Source organism: Ambystoma mexicanum, chromosome 4q (genome assembly GCF_040938575.1).
Source record: "Ambystoma mexicanum isolate Mex_15411 chromosome 4q, UKY_AmexF1_1, whole genome shotgun sequence".
NCBI lineage: Eukaryota > Metazoa > Chordata > Amphibia > Caudata > Ambystomatidae > Ambystoma > Ambystoma mexicanum.
The window spans coordinates 602348857-602370511 of NC_090928.1; positions in this window are offsets into that span (position 1 = coordinate 602348857).

Consider the following 21655-nt stretch of genomic DNA (forward strand, 5'->3'; position numbering starts at 1 on the left):
CATGAGCCGGGGCCTGCTGGCAGGTGCCCATCACTGGTGGGGGGACATGAGTCGCGGCCTGCTGGCAGGTGCCTATCACTGGTGGGGGGACATGAGTTGGGGCCTGCTGGCAAGTGCCCGTCACTGGTGGGGGGGACATGAGTCGGGGCCTGCTGGCAGGTGCCCATCACTAGTGGGGGGAATGAGTCAGGGCCTGCTGGCAGGTGCCCATGACTGGTGCGGGGACTTGAGTCGGGGCATGCTGGCAGGTGCCCATCACTGGTGGGGGGACATGAGTAGGGGCCTGCTGGCAGGTGCCCATCACTGGTGGGGGGACATGAGTCAGGGCCTGCTGGCAGGTGCCCATCACTGGTGGGGAACATGAGTCAGGGCCTGCTGGCAGGTGCCTGTCACTGGTGGGGGGACATGAGTCGGGGCTTGTATGTGCATGGTGCCATGTGGGCTGCCTGCGGGTCATGGTCAGGGGTGTTGGGTGGTCCCCTGTGGTGTGGACTGCCTACGAGGCATGGCCAGGGGTGATTGTCTGCCTGCGGGGCATGGCCAGGGCTGTTGGATGGTTCCCTGTGGTGTGGGCTGCCTGCTGGCCATGTACAGGTGTGTTCGGTTGTTCCCTGTGGTGTGGGCTGCCTGTGGGTCATGGTCAGGGGTATTTGGTGGTCCCCGATGGTATGGGCTGCTTGCGGGTCTTGGTCAGGGGTGTTGGGTGGTCCCCTGTGGCGTGGACAAATTCCCTGCTGCAGAAAGAAAGAATTTCCAGATTGGCTACCACGCAATCACAGTTATGTTCACTGTTAGCCTTGATGCCCAGTACAAAAATGCTATGACACACAAAAAATATATGGATAGACTGGAGAAATCAATGGAAGCCAGTCTAGCCATGTAATAACACTCATCACGTTTGCTTTCCCCTTGATGCCAAATAAAAAGTGCCTTGCCAGATTAAAAAAGTATATGCAGACTGACATTAGTAGTGTCAATCTGCATATACCCTCTTAATATAGCGTGGCATATTTTACTTGCCATATATGGTACAGGAAACATAATTCTTATTACCTGGCTAGACTGGCATACATTCAAACACTATAAAGGGTAAATCAAACTTAACAATTATTTTTGTTTTACCCTTGATGCACAGTTACTGTTCACCAAGGGTAAAGAACAAGATACGTGAAGTGTTATCATATGGCTAGCTGCCTTACCTTCTATGTAGGCAATTCTAGCCATACAATAACACTTATGTTTTTGCTTCACCCTTGATACTCAGTACCATGCATCAAGGTTAAAGCAAGTTATAAGTGAAGTGTTATCACATGGCTAGAAGGGCCTACATTCAATGTAGGTCAGTCTAGCCACGTGACAACACTTCACTTATCATGTTTGTTTATCATTGATACATGGTACTCTAAATCAAGGGTAAACCAAGGTAAAGAGGTGAGGTCTGACACACACACATACACATACAAACTACACTTCCAGATGCACATTCACACATAATTCATACAACTCATTACATGCATGCATTCCTAAAAACAAATACGCCAACATACATACATATATACACACACATTGCATTAAAAAAGACTTAACTGCGTGCACCTTCCATATGCACATGTGCAGCCACAGGGAGCACCGGAAGGCATTGATCTTCTTTCTGGGACAAAGACCTGCAACATAAAAACGCTGCCTGATGAGAGAGGAATCTTCTCCTGTCAGGCAGCATGTCTTTGCTAATAGTGTAGAATAATGAGAGCAGGCGGGGCCAGTCTTCCAACACTCCGCCGGCTCCCTTTACTCTGTGCTATGTTTGTTGCAGAACCTGAGGGCTCTGCATACTAACAAATAAAAATGTTGAGAGGGATGCACCCCGTGAAAATTAAGCACACAGAAGAGACTGTGATGCCTGCTGGCGAGGTGGCGACCTACCACTCTGGTAGGGGGTTGACTCCCCCACCCATAGTGGCGGGCCACCGGTGGCCACTGCTCATAATTTCAGTCGAGCCATGTTAGAAAGGAAAATCTCCCAAGATGTAAAATATGCTGAGTTACAACACATACTTATTTCTGTCCTCGTGAACATCACCACTGAGGTGTGGGTGAGGTGCAGCTGACTATATAGTCACAGAGAGCAACAAATGCACATTTAGATTATCCTGTTGCCTTAGGAAGAAACACATAGTAAGACAAAATTAGACAGAGCTGTGTTTACTGTGAGCAATACAAGATTTGTTCCATGGACTTTTCCCCATCCAGAAGTTCCTCAATCAGGGCTTATTTCTGTGCTATACCAGAGGACCACAGCTATTTGTACATCGCCTGCTCCAGCTTATTACAGCGGTCCAGTCAAGAATACCATGCACATCGCTGATAAAGTGTTCTAATAGCATCTCCGGTCATGTTTCCACATCTGTGTGGGTTATGACTGAGGTGCGATGAAGTGCAGCTGACACTCTAGCCACAGAAAGCTAAGGTATCTATATCTGGATTTCTCTGTTTAGAATGAAACCATAATGTAACATGTTGAATTTTTTTTTAAAGCATCCAAAACTGGTTGGAGATGGAACGAATCTTCTTTCTAACTTGACCTGGTGTGGGTTTTCAAAAAGATGAAATATGTCTCACACTTTGAGGTTTTCTTCTGGCAGACACCGTTAAAGACCTGAGGAATCCCATAATGACACAGAACAATGCCTGTAACACAGTAGACAGGGTTTTTTTTTCTATGCCCAGCATAGGTTGGTGAATGGCCTTGCCAAACCTATTGGGACTAAACCATCTAACGTTTATCCATGTTGTAGAAAAAAATTAATCACTGGAAATCATGTAATTTAGTGTTTCACCAAAAAAGTTTGACCAAGACTAGTACCAATAAGGGTATTATATTCCGGGTGGGTGGGTGGGTGACTAGGCAAGTGCTACGAGGAAGGTAGAGGCTGGGCAATTGGGTGTGGGAGGCCAAGAATACCTAAGGGTTATAGTTGCCAATCACAAGGACTTTGAGATTAGCAGAGAAAGAAGGGAAGGAGGAGGTGAAGAGGAAAGTTTTGAGGAGCTTCTGGAATTTGAGGAAGTCCTTTTCAAGATGAAGATGAAGAGGAAGGGGGAGGCTGTTTCATAGGAGGGAGTCAGCTAAAGAAAGTGATTGGCTTGTGGCCCTCAGTTTAGCAAAGCGCTTTACACACACAGAGTTGGAGGCAGAGGACCAAAGAGGTCTAGAGGGAGAAGATTTTTTAGGGCAGGAGAGATGCTGTCCCTAGGCTTAAGGCCAAGGATAAGTCTTGTCACCCTATTATTGATTAGCTGGAGAAGTATTAGAGTTGAAGCACGTAGAGTATGGAGAAGGCTATTGCAGTAGTCAAGCCTAGAGAGAACCAGAGTTCAGTAACATTGGGCTTTTGGGGGAAAGTGAAAAAGGGGAGAATTCCTTTGAGAAGGAAGAGTTGAAAGTGGGACTTCTTGGCAATGTCCTGAGTGTGAGGGAGGAAGGAGAGAGATGAGCTGAAGATGACTCAAAGGTTTCTGGCTTCAGAAGAAGGAGCAAGGGAAGGGCCCATAGAGGATGGCCAGAGAGAGGGGGGAAAAAGAGGGAGCAGGGGTCCCAATGAGTTTGATCTCGGTCTTGCTGGCATTCAGGCAGAGATTGTTGGAAGTGCACAAGGGCTGATTGCCAGATAAGAAATTGGGGATGATGGAAGATGCAAGAGGGTCAGCAGGAAGTTTGAAAAAGAGTTGTGTATCATCTGCGTAGCACTGGAAGTTGGTGAAGGAGAACATTAGGAGTGCCAGCAAGGTAAATGTTGAAGAGCCAGGGGGAGAGGATTGAGCCCTGGGGACTTCACAGGTGTATAAGGAGGTAGGTGAGGAGAAGGACCCCAAAATGACTTGGGATGATCGGTCAGTAAGGAAGGAAGTCAGCCAGTCCAGTGCCCGTTCTGAGATGCCAATGGTGTCATGCAGCCTTGTGGGAGAGTCACAGACACTTTTTATTGGTGAAAGGAATAAGCAAATTCAGAGAGACGTGTGATACTCTAGATAGTGCCTATCTCTTTATTCGAGTGGATGAGACATGCACCATCCAGGAGCAAACTACAACTGCATCCATGGAACTCAATTGAAAGTTCCTGCTCAGCCATAGCCAGAAGGCTATCTTCACCTGATCTACTGACTACCCTAAACCAACCCAGCCTTCCACAATAACCTCATCACAACAGCACCCAACAACAAAACAACTAACAGATCACTCTGAGACCTCAACCTGCTCAGAACCACATCACCAAAAAATGGAGAGACTCTATGTCAACAAGCAATTTGTCATAGAACAAACCCACGTCAAAGGCATCACACTCAGCCTAGTATTCACCACCTCCCCAATCCTTGTATATCTTCTTGCACCACTTTAGGATTTAATAGACTATGCAGCAAATCCAATCCTACTCAGCCACACGTCACTTCCGCGCAGGACCAACCTAAAGCATCCAAGACATCCATCTGCTCTTTCAAGCACTTCCCCATTAATGTACAGGAAGAAAGCCTCATTAGATTGGCCTCCACATTTGACCCCTCAGAGAATCTTAATGCCCAGCTCAGCACACTCAACCATATCAAAACTGAGACCAACAACACCCATGCACTGCAACGCCCATGTCCACTGAAACTTTGACTCAACAAACAGTAGCCCCCCCCACACCTTGGTGCACATAGGAACCGATTTATATCATGTGAGCCATAAACAGACAAGACACATTTGGAGAATATCACATCACCTAGAATTCCTCATCAACCTGAAAACCCTCCATTCAGCACATAGGTATTCCCTGCCAGAACCAAAGCAAACTACTGAAACAACCATCATGGAAGCATCCACAGAATCAGAGCAATCACCAAGCCATGAAGCACTTCATCATCCCCATGCAAGACCCTGCAATATTGCAATCCAGTGACAAATGCAACGCCATCTACAACTTCTTCACAGACAAGAGAGGTAGCACATTGACAGCTACAAATTCACCACACACATCTCACTAACACACTGCAACACTGTATCAAGATTGACCAAATTAGGAACAATTACTCTAAAATACCTGACCAATACTTTCACAGTTTTCGGAACCACCACCGACAAACATGGCAACCTCCCCTCCTTCCTCCATTGTCAATATCATCACAAGTGAAGCACGCACACCACTTTTCAATGGCAATCAAACTTTGCTTACATGAGGCACCTTACCAAATGCAGTGAAAATGGAACAGATGGTAACCCTGCTGTAGAAACCAACACATGAACGAGATGACCTAGCCATCTATCACACCATCATACATTCACCCCTATTTGGCAAAGCGATTAAGAAGATTAAGAAGACCATCACAGTCAGTGTCCTCAAAGGATCATGCTGGACAATTTCCTGCGGAACTACCAATTCAGTTTCCAACCATGATGCAGCACAGATACTGCCCCAATGTAAGTTATCAATGCAATGACAATGCACACCGTGGACAAAGGAAGCCCTGCTTACTCATCCTAATCACCTCTTTGATACCTTAAAAAACATTCACCATTAAGCCCTCCTCAACAACCTTGCTTCCGGCATAGTATTTGATGGAGCAGTACTGCAGTAGTTTGCCTTCTACCTCCTCAACAGAGATCATATCACTGAGATGTGTTCCAATATATATTATCAGAACCTCTGACGGAACTCCTTAACAACACAGACATCAAGATACACCAGTATGCAGATGATGAGTAAAGTTACTTAAAGATCAGTTTCATTAACAACATCAACTAACTGAAGCACTGTCTGTCCCTCATTCAAGCCTTTTCACCAACCATCTACCTGAAGCACAACCTGACAAAGCCTGAATGTATTCTCCTAGGAATCCCCACCAAGCATCAGCAAGTCGAGAATTGGCTGACTGATATAGGGCTCTATAGATTTATCCATCAACGCTCACCTTGTGCAAACTCTCTCACCTTCACCATTGACTGTGGCCTCCCATTCAAATCACACAACACCAAGAAGATGCAAGTGGCATTGTACCAGCTTGGCTTCTCTGAAAAGTCTGGAGCATGTCAACAAGGCAGATAAGATCAGTAGTCAAAGTGTGTGAAAAGGAGTAGTGGAACTATGTTCCCTGCTGGCCTGCACCCACTCCCCACAAATCCATCACCACGCCCCCTCCCACACACTATACAAACCCCCCAAACACATTCAGGTGCTGTTTAAGGAAACGTTAAGTGTAGTGCACTGAAAGTGTGAGTTTCAACTTCTTCCCACACTTTTATTTTAAAACAAAACCATTCCGGAACGGTTACTTTTTAAAATAAAAGTATAGGAACAGTAAACCTTAACTTTAAAAAGTAGAGGAGCACTGCTCCCAACCGCTTCCGCTCACATCGACCACTGGGTAAGATTGCCCCCTACTTCCCACACTTCAGGAAAACCGTAGTCTTCAAAAAACGTCTAGACAATGGATTATCGTTTGACTCACCCCTAAATATCCCCTTCTAGAGATCCCCTTGGGTTCCCACTACTTAACCCAGTTGCTGCTTTCCCTGTGCACACTTAATGGTAACACCCTCAATGTGTCCCCTACGTACAGCGCTGTGTTCTTCCCAGCTAGGATTGTGCTTCATAAATTCCATACATATATACGTACATACATAAATACATACACACAAGCATACATACACTTTCTGTGTGCGCTGGTGAGGCCAGAATTGCACATTATCATTTGAAGCCATCATCCAACTTGTTCCAACCCCTTTGTCATAAGTTGCACAGGAGTACGTGGACCAGTGCAAGTGCGTGCACGGTATTGCACCCTTTCAGTTACTTCCTCGATCTGAGGGGAAGAAAGGGCAGGGATATCTAATGAAGATCAGGCAAGAAAAGCACATACCAAGGGCCTCATTACAACTCAGGCGTTAAGGGTTAACGCCGTCGTTAACCCTTAACGCCTGATTCCGATTTTAACGGCTGCTTTTAGCAGCCATTAAAATCCATGGCGCTAAACCGCCTTGGTGCTAATTACGCCACCGTAATTTACGGTGGCGTAATTAGCGCCTTCCCCACTCCCATTATGCCCTATGGGGCAAAAATGAGAATGGGGAAGGGTAAAATGGGAAATGGGGATTTACCGCCCCACTCACCTTGGAATGGGGCGGTAAATCCGCCATCCACCATGGTGTAAACATAGTTTACACCATGGTGGTAAAGTTGGCATACTTACCACCTGTGTCGTAATGGCCCCCCAAGTCTTTATCTCCACCATGCCCATCCATTGATAAATCAGACAATAATGATGTGTATAATGACAAACAATTGTCAAAACAATGAATATGATACATCAAAGGCCAGACTGGAATATGTGTTTGTTGCTGCAAATCATTGGTATCAAGGAGAGGGGAGGAGGGGGAGAATGAGAATGACGCCACTGATACATTGACTGTGGTAGCAATAGAAGCTCACCATCCATCTATGTAAAGGCTTCATGAGAAAGAGCATTTCTCGCATAGATCATAAAGCAAATCACATCATTATGTGGCATCTAGATCACCACTGCACCAATATGAGTCTATGCTGTGCTTTGTTAGGCCAAAACTAAAGTCAGTAGTGCCGCAGTGGAGCCCACAATATAAACAGTAATCAAGTACAGACACTTTCACACTGTGCACCGAGGAAGAGTAGGAACGAACTTGGGCACCACATCTATGCAGTCCCATAAGCAAGAGCATCATGTACAGATGTACAAAGCAAAAACCGATTGTTGCCAAGTAGTGACCCTATGATGCACTCCTAGGGGGACGAATAGTCCCAAGGAATTCAGTGTTCTGTGTAAAGGAGCACCCAAGCCGGGTAGATCCAGAGTGGACCAGTGTGGTACAAATGAGTTCTAGATTCAGTTCGACAAATAACACCATAACTCTTGGAGGGCAAGTATCGAAATAACTTTTGAAAAGCAAATGTCAATATCCAAATTTCAACTTCATCAGTAGAGTTCAAGAAACAGAAAGTTTCAAAAGAAATTGCGGAGCCTCAATTCTGGTGAAACAAGAATCTTTTTTATAATCACAGTAAACAAGTGATAGTACATAACAAACATTTATTTGAGTCCATTATCAGTGTTCATTCCAACAATTCTATCAAACGTAATCAAAACTATTCTTCAAAAGTCAATGCCAAGATTAGACAAATAAAAAAACAAATGAAAGCTTGTGTTTACAACATTCACACAAGTTTGTATAGTGGCAAAAGGCTGCTGAATCCTACATTTATCCAAAAGGCTCCTTGTAGATTATGGGATTGCCAACGCATTTCAGAATCTTAAGGTTCCATCTTCAGGGCTATGGAGCTATTTGTTCCTAAATATTGTTGCATACACTGCCTGTATGGTAATAAGTCAACATATCTGAAATGCATCTCTCTCCATCAGACGAGAAGCATACCTCCAACAGCGTGCACACATTAAGCAGCTGTGGATGTGCTTGCGAGTGGGACACCAGGCACTACCCCCCACAGCCTAGTAATGCATGGCAGTGATCTGCCATTGCATCTGGCCAGTGTTGTGAACCTTTTTGCGCATGAGCAACAATATAACAAGTAGCCTGACAGATAGAGCCTGCACATTGCAAAACTGCTTATAATGCTTGCAAATAGACAGTTTTCCTAAATTCTTTGTGGAATATCCTGGATTCCAGCAGTTTAACAGAAAAGTCAATCATTCCTGGGAAGTTCCAAGGTGCCATTTGTTTCTCCCACAAGGTGGTACTGGAATTGTACAAAAGGGTCATGGCCACATTGGGATAGATAATTCCGAAATCCATGTGTCAAAAAAAGCCACATCACCATGTCCATGTGGATTAATGGTCACAGCAATGACTACATGGCCAAAACACCATGCAAGGTGGCTTTTCCTTCATCTACCAGCCAAGATGGACCATGGAGATGGAAGTGGGTAATCAGTATGTGCAGTTCAGCATCAGGCCACATTGAGAAAGCAAAAGGCTTCAAGGAAAAAGCCACAGAGGAGTTAACATCTGGGAGAAGATGGAGGCACAGTGTCTAAGAACTTGTAATGTGCATGTGGGCTTCGTTGCAGCAGAGAATGGATCAAATATCATAGATGCCTTATGAATTGGCGAGGCAAGGCATGTCCCCTGCTTCGCACATGTCCTTCACCGTGTGCTCAGATACTTTATCAGCAGTTGTGAACTTGGGAGATGAGCTCACATTTTAGCTTGACTTACAATGCCTACAATGCACCACTCCAACTGTAGGTATGTCACCATCTGCCAGTGCGTAACCTGAAGACCTCAGTGGCTACTTGTTGAAACACTACCTTGCACATATTTGACAGGCTGCCTGAGCATTGCAATGCAACCTCAGAGTATGTCAACACTCACTGCAGTGTCCTAGATTGGGAATTGTTGACACTGTGTTCAAGGGAGCTGTTCTCTATTGTCTGCTCTGTGCTATGACATTTTCAAGGAAACCACCAAGCACACCAGCCATCCAAACCCACCCTTCAAAGATGTTCTCTCTCTGGAGTACCTGATTGATCTCAACTGGATCAGCATGCCAATGTGGCACAACTAGTGAGGGACATGCCTTCGGCCCTAGTAAGCCCCAGGAAGCATTGAGGACAATGCAAAGGATCTTGAACTTGATCATTGCAGCCACCGGGAGCCAGTGGATAGATTTCATGGCTGGAGAAATACGGTTCCTGGGCTTGAGGCCAAGGATAAGTCTTTCGGTCCCATGCTGGATCAGTTGCAGAGGGTGGAGAGTAGGGGAAGGCAGATTGAGAAAGAGGCTGTTGCAGTAGGCCAGCCTAGAGAGAACCAGGGCTTTGGAGACAGTGAACTTTGGGGGGAAGGTGAGAAAGGGAAGAGTACTTTGGAGGAGGAGAAGCTGCTAGTCGGACTTCTTGGCAATGTCTGAGATGTGCGGAGAGAAGGAGAGAGTGGAGTCGAAGATGACACCAAGGATTTTTGCCTCACAGGAAGGTGAAGACAGAGGGACCAGAGAGAGGGAAAGCAGGAGCAGGAGTCCCAATGAGAAGGATCTCCATTTTATTGGCATTAAGGCAGAGATTGTTGGAGGCGCATCATTCCTGAACCGTGGATAGACAGTCAGGAATGGGCAAAGAAGGAGAAGATGCTGAGAGGAGCCTGAAGGAGAGCTGAGTGTCATCTGCATAACACTGAAAGTTAGAGCAGAGGGTAGAGTTCAGGTGGGCCAAAGGGTCCAAGTAGAGGTTGAAGAACCATAGTAAGAGGATAGAGCCCTGCAGAACACCACAAGTGGAGAGAGAGAGGTGGCAGAGAAAAGGGAACCAAATTGGGCCTGGGAGGGGTGGTAGAAGAGGAAGGAGGTCAACCTCTCCAGGGCCTGACCCATGATCCCCAGGTTCTCCTGGAGTCGATTGATCAGGATGGTGTGGTTGACCGTGTTGAAAGCAGAGGAGAGGTCAAGGAATTTGAGGACAGAAGGAATGCTGGAATCAAGGTTAGAGAGCAGATCTTCACATGTGTTCAGGAGAGCAGTTTCCGTGCCTCTGGCCGCTCTGGAGGCAGACTGATGTTCATGGCGACAACCAACAGATTCAGTGTGGGGAGTAAGCAGGGAGATGGCCAGCTTTTCCAATAGTTTGCCCGGGAAAGGGGTGATAGAGATGGGCAATCTATAGGTTTGATAGGTTCAGCAGACGGGAATGCACAAAGGAGTGCTTCAGGAGAGAGGGGAAGGTTCCATTAACAAAGGAGTGATTGCAGAAATCGGCCAAGGCTGGAGCAAGGGTGTCAAAGTGGTGCTTGATGGTCCTGGAGGAGCAGGGAAGCACAGGACAACACTTTCATAGATCAAACCTGTGTAGAAACCTTGTCAGATGTTGTCAGAGAGAAAGATGAGAAAGGGGGAGGAGAGGGAGAGTTGGCCAGAGGGGGGCTGACAGAGGAAGAGGCAGAGGAACAGGAAGAGGAGATAAAGGACAGGATGTCCAGAGTTCTAGTGGTGAAGTGAGAGGCCAGTGCCATACAGAGGGCCTGGGAGGGTACAGGAGATGAAGAAACTGCAGCAGGATTGACCAGGTCCTTGCAGCTTTTGAAGCATTTGGCCATGTTGTTAGAGGCAGCAGAAATGTGGGCTTGAATGTGGGCTCTCTTCCTGGACAAGACAAGACAAGACAGAGAGACTGTATTGCCTTTGGAGCAGGCAGCAGGCCAGTTTGTCAGAGGATGCACCCAAAGCCCTCCACTTCCTCTCAGCCACCCTGCACTTGCATTTCAGGGTGGCAAGGTCGGAGTCACACCAAGAGTTCTACTTGGAGGTAGGCTTCAGTCGAATTCTCATGATGGGGGCAAGGAAGTCCAAAGATAGAACAATGAATATTAGCGAGGGCTGTGTTAGGGTGTGAGTCAGCTGCAGGGGTAAGAGGAGCAGAGAAAGGTATTCAAATTCATGTTTGATTTAGTATGCCGGTACAGCTAACCATACAATGACACTTTAACCATAATAAATCAGTGAAATTATGTGCTTTCAAAAAGGTGACTTGGTAAAATGTATGCAAAAAATGATAATTGGCCTGCATGTATGTGTTTTGGTGAAAAGCAGATTAATGTATGTTCATGTACAAGGAAATAGTTGGAAGTTATGTTCGATTATTTTACACAGACAACTCGATGTACCCATTAATAACAAAAACATACTATTAGTGTGTACTTTTCAGAAATAAACCATTCTACCCTTTCCCTCTATAAATTATGAAAGATAGGCCTGTTAGGTATATATCTGTCTATGGGTTTCCCATGAATGTTAGCTTCTGTATGCCAATTTTCAATCTCTCATATCAGGTGACCACACATACATTACAGATGCAATGGACCCTTGCTCCTGCAATATCCTTGGGAATGAATACACCATTCTACAGAAGCAAATACATTGTACAGTAAATTATGTTGCAAATGAATGTAACAATTTGATCACACTGGGATTCTGTTATGTTATGTCCTTTGAAATGGGCACTAGTTGAGAAAACTGCAGATGCACACAGTTTGTGCTTCTGTGGTTTTTGAATCCTTCTCTTCATAAGCCTACCTACCTCTATTCTGGTATGCCTGCCCCCCTCTCACCCCCAGATGATAAGCATAGTATCCTCAGGTACAAGGATCAGCTTAGCAATAGAAGAACAAGGTTTTCTCCCGATGATCAGTCTTGGTTCAATCTTCGGATCCTATAATTTCATCTGATCTATTTAATTCTTGCTTGTGGTTTCATGATTAGTTTTTTCTGCTCCCAAATTCTTCCTGGCCCAGAGGAACTTTTTCTTTCATTTTTTCTTTCTCTCATTTTCTTGTATTCTTTCTCATTAATTTCCCCATCGTCAGGCAAGATTGCTCTGTCTTGGAACAATTCCATCAGTCAGAAGATAATTGTTGTTTGTCTAAACAGCACTTCATGACTTATAATTTGAGGACTATGCTTTACATATTTATTAAATTAATTTGTCTTTTTATAACACACTTAATACCTGCGTTTGGTACCTACGTTGCTCTGCTTGTTCTTGCTTCCAAAACCAGCACGTTGCCCCTGTGCTACCCTCTGTTCACTGATAAAGCCTTGTGTTGGAAAATACATCAAATAATGTCACATTGTCTATGTGCAGGTACATCCACCCATTATTTTTAGCAATGTGTATTTTATTTATTTAAATAAATGTTGATAAAGCACAAACAAGGAACAAGGGCCTCAGAGTGCTGTACGCATAAAACATATACAATAGTCACACAATCTCTATACCAAAATAAGCACCAAAAGAAACTGAACAGGTATAAATCAGCATTACAAAAATACCTCAATAATGGCCAGCATATAATTCAGACTAAAACTGTTGAAAAAAAGGTATTAAAATACAGACTTCCATAACTAGGATTTCCTGAATATAGAATAATCAGAAATCAAACAAAGATTAACACGAAGGTCCTTCAAACATGATACAGCAGCAGCTGAAATAGCCTTCTACTAGAAAAGGAACACCAGAATTTAGGGATTTCAAGACAAAGTATATTCTGTCTCCAAAGACCCTATTCACCAAGTATAAAGGAGTCCGAAAATGTATCGCTTTATATACTATACAAATTAATTTAAACAAGATCCTAGCTTCAAGTGGGAGCCAATGAAAATGCTCCAAAATGGGTGAAACTCGATCAAATACCTCCCAACCAGATGTCAATCAGGCCGTAGCAGGGAAAACTGCTTTCAAGGGTGCTGATTGGAATGAGGGAGACCAGCCAAGAGTTCTAAAATCAATTCACGATAAAACCAAAGATTGGACTAACAAATGAAAATTGACAGGAGATCAAAAAGATTTAATAGATCTCAATGAGTACAACTGAAAACTAGACTTCAATAAAGCATGTATATGGGGAATAAAAGATAGAGAAGAATCCATGGTAAAACCCAAATATTTAGAAATGGATGTAAACTCAGAGAAAGTCTCTAAAATGTTAACCTCAGTTAACTGAGAAGAAATAGATATTTGAGGAATAGAATAAGACAATAAGAGAAGCTCTGTCATGGCCAGATTTAACTTCAGAAAATGGGAGGCTGGCCATGAATCAATCCCCAGAAGGTAATAACTAAGATGAAAGAAATGATCCTCTGGAGAGATCGTAATATATGACTGGGTCTCATCAGCAGATTGATGCATATTGGCATCCTGCTTTGCTCCCAGATTACCCAGCCGCTCAATGTTTAGATTAAAAGGTGTGGCTGACAGAATTGACTTCTGGAGCACCCCCAAATGGCACCAGGAAGCAACCTCCACTAGCCATCATTCATGTCTCAGAACTTTCCAGCTCCCTGGGGAATCATAACATGTTAATTTCTGATATCCTTTCCTGTGAGATCACAGGCCTAATTTCTTACTAAAATGTTTGAGTTTATCAATATATAATGTTTGCACATCTTACAAAAATCTAAATTATATCATCCTAATTGTTACTTCACCCTGTACAAAAGATAATGTTCATGTTTCTCATTTCACAGAAGCAAAGATACCAAACATTTCTGTGTATGCAAGAATCGGATTCTATCTGTATAAAAGTCATATGTTCTTATGGTTCGGACTATTTATTTGGGCTTGATCATGGATCTTATATGTTCTGCATGCAACTGGTTTACAAGGTAAAATTGTATCTTTCTCTACACTGAATAGGGCTTTCCTCTGTTATGCATTGCAATGCTGTAGCAAGGCTGAGGCATACATCCTGTTTTGAGATCACAGAGGTCACCACTGGTAGGTCTCACATTCACAAAGCAGTGTTAACGAATATATTAAATGCAATCCTAGGAAAACATGATGATGGCGAGTATGCATTTCCAGATTTCCTACATATATTTCAATTTTTGACAAACTTAATTTCAGGAGGTCCTGTTAGGCAGCATGCCTCTATCTGCAACAACATGACCTGCTCAAATTAAGCATGTGCAAGACCTATATGCACAATCACCCCTTAGAGTGATGACTCAAATCTTCAATTTATTTGTATTTATTAGAAAACACATGTTAAATCTATGCAACCACTATGCCTTAGCAATCTTTTGTCATATTTCTACTTTGCCTTGTTGAATTTGGTCCGGGAAACTTAATATATACTGCCTCATCACGAGTTTGGCGGTAACCCTTAAATGCAGCGGTAACGCTATTACATCCGCAGCATTTAAGGGTCTGCCAAATCACAGGTTTGGTAAGATTTACCCCCAGCTACGAGCTGGATGCAAATCTGCTGCGATTTTGTTGATTTTTATTAGCGCTGAAAATTCCCCATTGGGCCCAATGGGGAATGGAGAATTCCTGAATGGGCCCAATGGGGAATGGAGAATTCCCGAATGGGCCCAATGGGGAATGGGGAATTACTGTTCCGCCAAACACATGATCAGGCACAAATAGCGCCGGGGGTTTGGCGTAGCGCTAATAGCCCCGGCGGTAATACCACCGTGGATACCACCCAACTCGTGATGAGGCCCATAGTGTTTTTGTAAATTTTCCTATTCCAGCCACAATTCTCCAGCTGTTTATCAAGACCACATTGGGCTTAATTATGAGTTAGGTGGTATAGCCTGCACGATTTAATCATATGAACCCCATCAGTATTCCCCGCACATTGGTTTTTAGTGGGGTAATACCACATGAGTAATACTATGTCTGCTAGCACATCTTTGCGGATGTAATTATCTCCACAAAATAATCAGGCAAAAAAGGGCCTGTCTCTGAAATGCAATAAAACGAAAAAACATGTTTTCCATGATTTGGGGGATAGAAATGCAAGTGAGACAGCTAAGGTTCATACCGCTGTTTTCACATTTACAAATACATTAATGATGTAGTCAGAAAAGCCCTTGTCATGCAATGCACACCCCCCAAACTTGTTCCCAATAGGTGGACATTGATTTCTTAGTTTTCTGCACATTTTAAATGCCATCTAAAATGTGGATTTGAGATGTGCTTTAAAATGAGCTAAAATGCCCCCTGATTTGCATAAATGTGCAAAAGGGTGACGTGACAATTGACATCTCAATGATGCGCACATTCAGATGCCCTTTGTATATTGGACTGCTCTTTTTTTGTCACACGTCATAAGATGCACCAGTGCATCTCATTACCAGGGCCACAGAACTGTTTGAGACTCTGCACCCATGTATTTATGTGTACATTCTTTAGAGCTTTTGACAATCCGTGTCTGGGGCTTCTGCATCTCGGTCTGCAATTACCTCTCATGGACAGATGCTCTTTTTTTATTTGCATTTTTTTGTGAAATGTTCAGGTCACCTTATTCTTAGAGGTGGCATGCACATTTCTGTGGGACTGGACTGCTGCATAAATGATGCACTATTCAACCCTCTTGCATACCTTATTGTCGGGAGATATTAATGGTATTACAGGCTCCAAGCACTCACGTGGTGCCGGATACACATTTCACTGAGACAGGCACTTGAAGGGCGTGTCACATTGAAATGCAAGGTAAAAAAGCATTTCCATCCCTCTTTATGGGATAGAAATGTAAAAGGCACAGGAGCGGTGCTGCTGTTCTACTTATATAAAAATGCAGGAGAGGGATGAGATGGTCATTCCATGCAATACACACACCCCTTTTTAAATCAGGTGTAGTGGATGCATTTTTGTTCAATGCATTGTAAAGTGCACAGAAATGCCCCTTATTTGTGAAATGCCCGTAAGAGAGACAATTGCATTTGGGCAACCCTGATGCTCTCATGAAAATGTTCATTCTGCATAGGGCACATCTATTTTTCACACACTGGACCATTTTACTGGTATCAACAAATTATCTCATTAGCATATTCCACATTATTCTTGATTTTACTGGTTGATTCTCTTTCCGTTTTCCACTCACCTGTTTCCAAATCCAAAATCCATTCAAATTGCACCTATCACTGATCTTTATGATATAGTTGACCCTCCAAAATGCCTACCAGGAGACCAATTGTGAATGGTATAGGGATAGCTTTGGAGCCCATTTGAGAATTTGTGGACAGCTTTTTAAATCCAATAGTGAAAAATGTAACGTCTGACACTAGAGATAGCATGCACATCTCATTTGTGAGGATACTGACAACCTCCTGGTTCACACCTCACCCAGCCCCACTCCTCTTGTCCTGCTTGGGGACTTTAATCTCCATCTCTCCTCTACCCACCTTACTTCTCCTTTTCTTGCAATACTTGATTCATATTTACCTTCTCCACTTCCGACTCCATCTACCCATACCTCTGGCTCTACGTTGTACCTGATTTTTGTCTCTTCATTTACAGTGTCCTCTGTGTCCGTTCTTCCCATCTACCTTTCTGACCACTCTCTACTTTCTGTTTCTCTTCTCACTGCTGTCTCTTCTTCCTCCCTTTCCTCTTATTCAAAGATTTTTTTCAGGCGTGACCTTCGCAACTTCATTTCCTCTCTGTTCCATGATAGTTGTCTAAATTCCCTTCCCTTACTAACAAATTTCTCGTTTCTCTCAGCAGACGAGGCTGCGTCCACCCTCTCTTCTTCTCTTGACTGTAGTCTCAACCAACTCTACACTCTTTCTCCTTTCTGCCCCACTCGTAAACCTGCCCAACCCTGGCTCTCCCCTCATCTCTCTTCTATGCGCCGTCTTCTTCGTCGCCTTAAAAGGCACTGGCGCAAACACCATTCTCTGGCCACTCAGGCCACCTACTTTTCCTACCACTTATTCTATGATAATTGCATCAAAACTGCCAAATGCAGGTACGTCTCTGAACTTTTACATAGCCAATAGACTCATCCTCGTTGTATTTTTCAAACCTTGACTCGCCTTCTCTCTCCCCCATGCTCAACCCTTCTACTACTTCACCTTTATCCGCTTCTGATCTTGCCAATTTCTTATCCTCAAAAGTACACTCTCTACGTCAGGATATCCTATCATCTTCCTCGTACAATCCTTCTTCTCCATCTTTTCAACTCCCTCTACCACTGTCTCTAAGTTCACCCTTGTATCTGACTCTGATGTGGCTACTTTTATGGCAAAAACTCACCCTAACACAGCTCCCAGCGATCTTCTTCAATCCTTACTCATTCACAAAGTCTATCACCCCTGATACCTTTTCTCACTGATTTTTTCAACACTTGTCTCACTTCCTCCATCTTTCCAACAGCTTTTAAACTCGCAACCATTATTCCCATTCTTAAGAAACCCACAACTAACCCGCTTCTTGTCTCAAATGTTCGTCCTATATCTCTCCTACCCTTCTTATTTAAGCTGCTTGAGCGTCTCGTCTACTCACAAATCTCAACTTTTGCAACTGACTTATCACTTCTTCTTCCCACTCAGTCTTGTTTCCGGCCCCGTCACTCTACTAAAGCTGCCCAAGCCTCTGTACTCAACTCTCTCCTCACTGCCCCATACTCGAAACAATATTCTATTCTTATTCTTCTTGATCTTTCTGCTGCTTTCAACACAGTGGATCATTCTTTGCTTCTTGAATCTCTTTATTCTTTTGGTTTTCACGACTATGTTCTATCCTGGTTTTCTTCCTACTTATCCAATCAAACTTTCGCTGTTTCTTGGGGTGGTAACACCTCTCCTTCCCTCGCTTTTGATCACGGAGTCCCACAAATGTCTGTTCTTGGGCCTTTTCTCTTCTCCTTATACACTTCTTTTCTTGCTCCTATTATTTCATCTTTCATTGTCTCTCACCACTTCAATTCTGACAACACTCAGCTCTTTCTTTCCTTTTCTTCCTTCTCTTCTGATATTCATCTCACTCTTTCATATTGTCTCACTGCCATTAAATCATGGATGACTTCTCACTTTATTACTCTAAACCCCAGAAAGGCTGAAGTCCTTTTCTTTCGAGCACATACTCTTCCACCCCTTCTCCTCCTCCTGCTATCTCCTTTCCTCCCTCTGATCTCTCTTTCTCCCCTATGGCCAGTAACCTTGGCCTCTATCTTGACTCTGATCTGTCCTTTGCCCATCACATCTCTCTCACCTCACGTGCCTGTCGGTTCCACCTTTGCAACATACGTAAGATTCGCCCTTTTCTTACTTTTCACGCTGCTAAACTCCTGGTCTCCTCGCTAGTCTTTTCTCGACTTGTTAAACGGGATATGATATTGTGCCTCCTTATTGTATAAAATGACCTAAGCCCAGTTGCTCTGCGAAGAAATCCATGTTGCAAAGTTCCGATCTTAGATCGATTTAGCTGTCATTTTAGGTCCGTCTGCCATTTTGATTTCCATTCCAAAGTAGTTCTGTGTTCTAAAATGGTGGACAGTGTTTCCCGCTTGTAACTTATCTGTCCCGACTTTTGACTACAAGTTAATGTCTAAACTGTCAGTTGGCGGAATGTTTGGGTTGAGTAAAGAGACCTTGTCCCATGTCTGACTTATAGACAGAGGATTACCTGCGCCAACAATTCTGATCTGTGGACATACATCAAATACAATGCTGTCTAAATACTGAACGTGGACACTTGTTGAACTACATTGTATAGGACGTTTGTTAAGACTTAATGTTAAATCCGAAGATACACTGTTGCCATTGTGACTTGTTGATGTACAATCTGAGAATGATCCATATGTATATAGTTGGACAAACTACAAGTGAGCTCGGCATGAACCCTAGACCGAGAATTATTAACCTCTATGGGGGCTGGACATTAAGATCAAAATTGTATAAAAAGTGTAAATGTTTAGACGTCCAGTACCTCTCACTTCTCACACCGAAAGGGCTGGTATTCGTTGTGATGTACTGAGGGCCAGATAGCTATCTGATACTTTGTTTCTTTGTAAACTGTACAGTTATAGAATAAAGATCTGTGAATCTTTATAAGCCTGTGTTTGGTGTATTTCCTTTTGGGGTACTCAGCCTCGATATTTCCATTTCTTTTTACAGATGGTGCCCGAATAGGGACCCTCAAGATTGATGCCAGCTCGTTGAAGGTTGACGTGGATATCGGACCGGGATTGGACGGTGTAAAAGGGGGCCCCTTTCTTGGATCAGAAGCAAAACCTCAGCAGTGCTGCACAACCAGATCCCTGGACGGTGAGCAATCGGTCCGAGGCGGCATCTTGATGAGGGACCATATATCGAGACGGGCAGATTTGCCAAAATCACCAACCACGTGGGACCTTAGTTAGAACTTTGTAATCCGATCGGACCTCCTGAGTCGTGACCCAATTCTTAAGTACCCTGATCATTTCTTTTGGTGCATTACACTTGCAAGTGCAATTATTGACCAGGTAACACCAGTATTTTTATATGCCTGGGAAATTGTCTGCCTGCTTCAGGGCATTATTCCGCAGTTATAGGCAATCTTTGGAATTTGGCCGACCTGCACCAATGGAGGGGTCGCCGGCGTGTATTATGTACTGTAAGCGCGGCATTGGTAGTATAGTATTTAATGATATTTGGCACAGACAAACTAGACATGCTTCCGAACTTCAGTGGCTAATCAATGGTAGTTTTGAAATTCCTATTATTGAATACTTAGAATCCATATTATTGAAGAAAAAGGCTAGACCTGCAGCATTCGATGTATTAGAGAATTGGAAGAAAAAAGCTATGCAGCAGCTTAATAGTAGAGAAAAGCATACACGCCGTATGACAAACGCCGAAAAAGCATTGGTATATGACCTGAATAAATAGTCTGAGTCAGTTAGGAATATGGATAGGGCTTTTCCACTTGGTATCCAGAAAATGTACCATTCTAAAGACTTTCATGTATCCAATGAACTCATTGACAATCTTTTAAGTGAACGAAGACCTGGTGCCACTGCGCCACCTCTGTATGTTCCTCTTCCTGCTGTTATTCCTCCTCCCATAGCTCTTCCTCCTCCTCCTATTGTTCCTCTTAATGTTCCTCTTCCTCCGGCTGTTGTTCCTCCTCTTGTTGTCGCTCCTCCATCTGCTCATCCACCTTTGCCTGCTGTTACGGGTCGGGTGGGTTTGCCTGCCATGCCAGTGATAGTACCTCTGTTTCCGAGTGTACAAAATTTGCCTACTCTCCCTCTTCCAAGTGGTTCTACACCGATGTAGTAGATCAGGGAGCGGGATCGAGGGTTGTAACCCGTAATACTGTGTCTTCAGAGAGAAAGCATGAATTGACTGCATGGGCTAAGCATTGCATGGAGAGGGGTGAACAAGCTGATGTTCTTGCCACACTCTGTAATTTAGACAATTTTGCTGAGAAAAACGTTTTTATTGAAGGATTAGGAATTCATTTATGTGTAATGTGGAACAGGCTAAATGATATAGATCTCCCACAAGATTTAAGGGATCTGAATACTTTAGCATTCTCTAGGGATACTGCGAAGAAAGTACAAGAGCATGTCGAGAGGGCTTTTGTGTATAGAAGGGAGCTGGAAAGGTTAAGGAATGAAGATATAGATGGTGATAGTTTGGACGCTATATTTGTACAGAAAGGGTTCTTTCCTTGTCGTAAGTCGATAAATGAGGAAACACAAATTTGTACGAAAGATGCGATTAGGTGGATCTCAGACATGTCGATAACTCCTGTTGAAGTATATGAAACGTATAGTCAGTATATGCCAGAAATGCAGAGGAAAGTGATACAGGTAATGGTAGAGTACCTACAGGATGAATGTGTAAAAAGAAAGATTTGTTGTCCTGCAGAGTTATTGGGTATTTATAAGAGGGATTTTTCGTTTGACACTTCTTCGACTGCTTTGGCGCTCAATCTAGCTCTGCTGCTTAGTAAGCGTTTTGAGTTGCCTACTTCTCAGTTGCCTATGAGAGAGGTTCCTCTGACATTTGTCCCAAAATTTGAGATTCCCGCTGATCCTGCAACAGGTGCAGTTGCTCAAGATATTCCTGCACATTATGTGTCGCAGTTCGTTCACGTCCCGTTCTCCAGACAGGAAGTGAACACCATTAAACAATCTATTCCCGATATTAGGAAGAATCCGACAGGGTTCTACAAAGAAATAGAGTCTGTCTTGCAGTTGTCAGTATTCACCTTAAGTGATATTGATTTGTTATTTCCCGTACTCCTGCCTGTTGACTTATGGAAGCAGATTAGGACTGAAGATGATGTACCAGGGGTAGGAGATTCATGGGATAATATGACTAGACTCGATAAAGAAAGGCCAGTGGGTGAGAGACCACCA